The sequence below is a fragment of the Lolium rigidum genome, chromosome 1 (genome assembly GCF_022539505.1).
Source record: "Lolium rigidum isolate FL_2022 chromosome 1, APGP_CSIRO_Lrig_0.1, whole genome shotgun sequence".
NCBI classification, from domain to species: Eukaryota; Viridiplantae; Streptophyta; class Magnoliopsida; order Poales; family Poaceae; genus Lolium; species Lolium rigidum.
Genome location: NC_061508.1, coordinates 28,855,316 through 28,862,538, shown reverse-complemented (window position 1 = coordinate 28,862,538; position 7,223 = coordinate 28,855,316).

Genomic DNA, 7,223 nt, shown 5'->3' with positions numbered 1-7,223 from the left:
CATTTTATTACTTACGGTTTTTATAATAGTTGCCGTTTATATTAAAGAGAAATTTCTTTAATACTTTTCCAAGCCCTATAATAATTAATCATCCTCTACATTGATCTCTAGTAAATGTGGACAAATAAGATTATATTTTCATGCGTATGAATTAAAGTAAAAGAGAAGGGAAAAAAGCAACCATGTTTATGAATTAACCTGCAGCATCCAATCTGATGTAGGGGCAAGAACACCCAGACGCGATTGGTGGCAAGAGACAACAGAGGTCAGTAATTTGGCCGGAGTTCAATTCCTTGTGGATTGAATTTCCGACTTCTCACAGAAGTGCCACCTAAGCTAAGTCCGAGAAATTAAGGAGATAAAACCGCGTTCAGTTAGCTCACTCCGATTGACTTGTCTCCAATTTCTTTCAGTTTCCGAGGCATTCACATGCGAAGGTGTTATTGTTGTGTGCATACATGAGTAGTGTGCTGTAGCCTCCATGTGCCACCAGAAAAACTCAACTACAATCTAAGTAAAACATAAATATATGTACCTTCACCTTTTCTTGCCCATCGTTCTCTCTAGCTCCATACACATCTCAAGGTCAATCCCGCTGAAGGAGAAGTTGTATACTTGTACTGCCTTATTCTTTTGCTCTCAACAGGTGAACCTGGAAGAACATAGGAAATTTAGCATATGAGAAAAAAATTGTCCCTACACACCTTCTGGTAGTCCTCCGATGCACACCTCGTCTAAAGCTAGTTTAAACACTAACAAATAACAATGAATGAAAGGCAACACCAGGAAAAAAAATTAAATATAAGCCTCCACGAAAATGTTCTACGTATTTTACTTCTTCAATGTAACCAATTATATACAACATTTTCGCACAATTTCTTATAAATATCAAAGCAGTATATTCTTTGCCTTTTTGGAGGTTTAAGTTTGTTTGGTTGTTCCAAGATTTCATGTCTGGAAGGTAGTTAGGGATCGTTAATTATGGACAGTTTATAACCATATATAAGCATATGGCAATGCCAGTGGAGAATACAGTGGAATGCAAGCTCTGTGCAAAGTAACATAAAACCGAACACCGACAGGTAGATGAAGGTATGCGTATTCTATAACTGAAACACATCCAGCTAGTAAACGGTAACACAAAGAAGCTTAATTAAATATAGGTTAGGCTCGCATAGAAATTTCAGAGACAAACAAAAGAAGGAGTGAAGAATATGCAACAGAACCTTGTTGCAGCAACACAGAACCTCTGGCAACCTTCCCAACATATGCGACAGTCCCCTATGCCAGCCACATCATTTCTTCTGAGCTGGCCAGTAAATAATTTTAGCAATAAATCTATTAAACCATGTAATGTCAGAAGTAGGTTCAGGACTCATACTACATGTACATTATTAATACCATCGTAAACTCTGAAGTTGATTCCTCTAGTAATGTTAGATGTATTTAACTTTTTTTGCGTGAGATCAGAGCTGAGTAATCTCCGGCCGGTATGCAATTAACATATGAAGTGATCAGAGGAAACATACCGTCTCCACCATATCTGTTATATGACCGCCACCCTGCACACCTGCAATATGGATCAATCCGCCATCGTTGTGCATAGCCGATGTATTTTGCGAACATGCTCCGATTGCTCAACACCGCCTGCTCCCATCGTCTGGAGTGATGCCGTAATGAACGCCCGCTTCATATATAAATTGATCTGCATGTTTAGAAAGCACTCACAGGGAGATCCAATCTGCATCATATACTTTTCAGAATCTATGTTTAGATCACATCGTCCTCTTCAATTACTGGGAAGGGTCTTGCTCAGTCGACTGGAAACAACCCAATACGTAACAGAGGCTTTGCAGCTGCCAGTAGAATTGGGGGTGGTCCGGGATTACCATGATGTTTGATTAGGCGACCGGCGTCGTGACTTGCGAGGGCGTTGACTCGTCGGAGACAATCGGTTGCATGTAGCCATTGAAGACACACCTTGTTGTATGTCGGCCGGGCCTCTGGCAGATGATGGTCGTCGTCGTTGACTCATTGGAAAACATCGTTTGTGTATCCGCCGGCCAGCACAAGTTATGAGACTTCCCGAATACGAATCCAAACCGTTTAGGAATCTAAACAGAAGACCGACAAATCTTTTTCAGTACGTATCCTAGATCTTACATGAGATAGACGTGGGGATGAAGGACACCCTACACGCACACATATATATCTAATTAACACGGGGATTGCTTTAAGATTTGATCTTGGCCATTATTTTTGATTTGCTTCTGTCTAGCTAATCTAAACCGTCGGTTGTTTGTTGTTTTAATAATATAATAGATTAGGCCAGATTCACATCAAGGTTTCATGTGTAAACAACATTGGAGCACGCTCAATTAATGTACAATCTAGCTTAACCTGTCATTTGTGATACAATACATGGTCTGATGGCAAAATCTACTCGATGCTAGCAGGGTCGTAGATTACATTTTTTAGCACTTTTGGGACCATAGATTATTAATACATATAAATGAGATATCATTACACTGCACAAGATTCAGGTTATCTAATGCCAGACATCTAATGCAGTTCATAAGTTTAACTTCGGTGAAACTACTACACATGTATACTAATAAAAATAGATAATTTGTTCTCATGAGCTATGCACCGATCTATGGAACATGTTGATGTCTTTAGAGAAGTTTCTTCCTAGTCGACCTCATGTTGTGCTTGCTGATGATGTACTAAGTGGTTACATATGGGTAGCCTTAAAACCAATCATGAGACTACAGTGCTTGGCTTTCTTCTTAAATACTCAAGTTAGCATGAAAAGTAAATAAACAAACTATTCTTGAAAAACAAATTGCGTGAATATTTTTTCTTAGTCAACTATGTTTCTAAAGGTAGGCCAAAATCGGAACCAACAAAAATCATAGAGCTTTGACAACCATGGATTAGCCTTGGATCAGTAAAAATGCAATTCATCGTAATAAACTGCAATGATGCTACGACGGATCACAAAAGGTACACTACACATCACCACAATTTTCTCATTTTCACGTATACGACAAAGTTCCATAGCAAAGTATTGTTTTGAACAAACAAAAGTATGTCTAAGAATGCAGATAGACAAAAGGCTCTAAACAGGATCTGCATTTCCAGGAGTAAATAGGATCATCAAAGTATCTTACATGTTTTTCTCGTGGATGGTATATTATGGTCATAAAAAAACATGATCTTTTATATTTATGAACTATTCGCGTCAAAGAAATATAAAAAAAAGAGCACAACTGTGGTTGTGCATGCAGATTTAAAAAATCCTTTGAATCGAACTCCTTTTGTTGACATGGAATCGAACTCATTTTCACACAAAGAGATGTACTTACCAAAGATACAATGGATTGCATTTAATTCTAACTGAGCAGAACTATGTTTGTGCATGCAAAGCAAAAAAAAAACTTCCTTTGAATCTAGATCATATTCACACAAGTAAATGCAGCTAGTGGAGATAAAGTGCATGGTATTCTGAAGTTGCAAACTATGCATGCATACATGAACCTGAAAATAGATTACTCTTTGCACATAACACTCCTCTGGACAGGCGAGGATGTTGGCTGAGCATATAGATTAGAGAACGAATGACCACTCACATAAGTAAAAAGGGCGTAACAAACCAATTTCACTGAATCTAGCATCTAAATTACTGTAATGCATGAAGAACAGACCGAAAAGAGTGCATACCGCTGTAGGTACCCGTAGGATCTGATCAATGGCAGCGCAGCGATGATGTAATCATGATGTTGCTAATCTGGAAAGTCGTTGCAGTGTCACCATCTGATTTGTGACTTTGTTATTGCTAGACTAACAGCGATCCTAGGCGGCTATGTCGCCTCTTTGCTGATTGCTTCCAACCACTCTTCCTAGCAACAATTGGAACATCATCAGCCAAGCGAAACCTAAAACGAATTTCACAGAAATGACCAACCAATGCAAATGAATAAGAATCCTTCCAGAGGAGGAAAATGCATTCTCCGACACAAACCCCTTAGGAATCCCTCAAAGTCCTTACAGCAAAGAGAATTAGAAAATACAAGAACACAGCTAGGCTCAACTCTACTCTGGGCATTACTTAAGTCAGTGATAATTGGATATACAGGCTTAAACGTCAATAAGGAAATAACCACTTAATTGTAGGTGGATAATGATCAACCAAATAGACCTTAACAATCAATAGAGCTACCACACGGTTTATTAAGTGCATCGCAGAGTGTATGAATACACTTCTGTCGAACAAAAAATTCCCTGACACAAAATATTAATTGTTCCTATGGTCATAGATCAATAAAAAAATTCAAAACCTTTATTTCCTGAAAACTCTTCCAGGCTCAACCAGTCCACCAACAACCTGCATCCCACCCCAACGGAGGAGCTCCGGCCATGTGTTACCAGGACACAAAATTAATCCTCTTGAAAAATATTTAGTCTTACAAAGGGGAAAATAGCTAAGAATTTGAATATGTTTGTGTTTACTTCTCTTAGGCAGTCAAAGCAGATTAAAAATAGTGATAGTCATATTGCCATAAACGAATCAATTCACTTTTGAAGGACAAAATAAACAAAATAAAAGGATATACACAGGCACATGATACTATTGTTATCATCGAGATATTGCTCTCACCTTTATTATACTGGGATGCTGATTTTGCTCTAACTAATACACTTCCAACTTGTGACTTCATGCCTAGATTCATATCTCCTACGTGAAGTAGCTTCAGTTCTAGCAAAATAATCACAATCTTAGTAACCAAAATGTGTTCCTAAGTAGTATGAATTTGTTGATCTGACCATGGCCAACTTATGTTCGGAATATCTAGAAAATATAAGCTATTTCTAATATGAGCCTACGTGATTATTTATGCAGAAAATAATGTTAGTATTCACATCCAAATTCTTCATCCTTATTACAGTTTCATTAGAAATAACACAAGAATGAGGATATGTGATCAGATTTCCAACGATAAAATTTGGCATACAATCAAGTGAGCGGTGCACGTTGCTGGGTAAATAACATAGGCATGAGGATTACGGTCTGTCCTGTCTCTACCCACCAATCTTAAATAGCTTCCGTTGTAGCAAAATATACCTTCATTTATTCTGGGATCTTCACACCATCATGACTCATGAGTGACGCCTGACAGACCAAGCATTGCTCGCTTCCACCATCAGCTGACCGGGCATTGATCAGCAACGCTCTTTCTCAATGATCATCCCCAACAGCATCCAACCGTTCGTCCCAACGACGATCCTCAGCTGACCATACTCCATGGCCATGTCAGGCACTTCCATATGGGCTCGCAGTTCAGATTCCGAAGCCAGGCAAAGTGACCAACTGGAAACAAGGACTTGACCTTGGGAGCCGCGTGACAGCCCCAAATCTTCCGTTAGAGCGGATCACTCCCATCTTCTATTGCTTAATGTCTCCATCCCACGCGAATTTTCTAGCGCCAACCTGTATGCACTCAAGACTGTAAATAAACCATCCTGCCATGAACAACTTCTAGATATCTTCGGACCCAGATATGGCCTCGATCACAAAATGTTAAGATCCACACCCCGGAGCTCTTGCAATGGAAGCCGCAGTGAGGAAATCCCATGAGGTCGAAGGAGAAGCGAGAGGTGATGCCAACGACCACTGGACTGCCCTGCCGGTGAACGGAGCCGCAGCTAGGCTTTTCCCCAGGGGCACGGATTGGGGCAGAAGGTCAAGGCGGCGACGATGAATCGGTATGTGAGCAGGGAGGTGCTGATCCGGTGATGAGAGACGCCAATTAGCAGCGGAGGCGGCCATAATCGGAGACGGCAGCAGCGATTTCACGGGAGAGAGAAAGGAGGAAAAGGGGATCCGGACCTAGACTTGCGTTTGGCTTTTCCTATCTCTCTCGACCGCAACCACCGACGCGCAATGCACAAACGCACCAAACCGACATGGGATCCGACAGGTGGGCCCAGAGAGGCTCACAGGCCACCAAAACACTGGGAGCTTAGAAGATGTAGTTAACAGTTTGTTTCGTAGTTGAACGTCGACATGCAACAAATTAGTGGAAAGTTAAATATTTCTACTAACGATAAACAGAACTATGGTCGAGTTTGAAGATTATCGTAAATATTACAACGCTTATGCATCATTCAGAAATTTCCATAGAAACCCGGAGAGCTTAGCAATAGGAGCATCTCCATCGACGCTTTAAATAGACGCCGACAAGTTCGTTAGCACTGCCGTATGGGGCCGTCGCCGCCGCATCTTCCATTTAGGGAACAGGTTCCCACACCGTCGTCCCACGAACCAGCGCCCCAAATTTTTTGTATTCTTTTTATAATATTTTAATCACATAAAATTATTCGGGCAATATTTTAATATATTTGAACACAAATACAAAGAAAATTATTCGCATAATATTTCAAATTAAATCATGCGTTGTTGGTGTCTCCACAAATGCGCAACCAGATCTGCCTGAAGTTGAACATGAACACGTACATCTCACATTTCTTAATGCATGTGAAGGAAATCAGCAAATTGTTGGGATACATGCTCTACTTTAGCAAGAGGCCCCCGATAATCAAATGGTTGATTATCATGCACAGGTTCGTCGCGCTCGCTCTCAATGATCATGTTGTGCATGATCACACAGGCATTCATCACCTCCCACATCAGAGACTCGGACCAAACGATGCTCAAGAACCCCAAAAGCACTCTCAACATCCTTGCGAGCTGCTTCCTGGCATGTCGCAAAATAAGCGTCCATCTCCGAAGTTGGAGCCGGGATTGTCTTCATAAATGTAGCATACATTGGATAGATACCATTAGCTAGATAGTACCCTTTGTTTACCTCAAAGTTCATGGCAGGAGCTCCTCCTTTAGCTAGCCTGAAAAACACCGGAGAGCGTTGCAGCACGTTGATATCAATGTTTATTCTTGCCATGCCAAAGAAAGCCTGTCAAATGCAGAGGTCATAGTCTGCCACCACCTCAAGAATGAAATTGCACTCACTGGTATGCCCCTTGTAGATCCCTTGTGAAGCAAAAGGGAGCGGAGCGATCATCTACTCCATGTGGGGAGTGTGGAACAAGAGGAACATGCGGGTGTTTCAGAACACCACCTTGCACCTGGCGGCTCGTCAAGGAGGACATTTCTCAGAGGGCGTACGCGCACACCCAAGATCCCGGAGATGTGATTGTAGCCT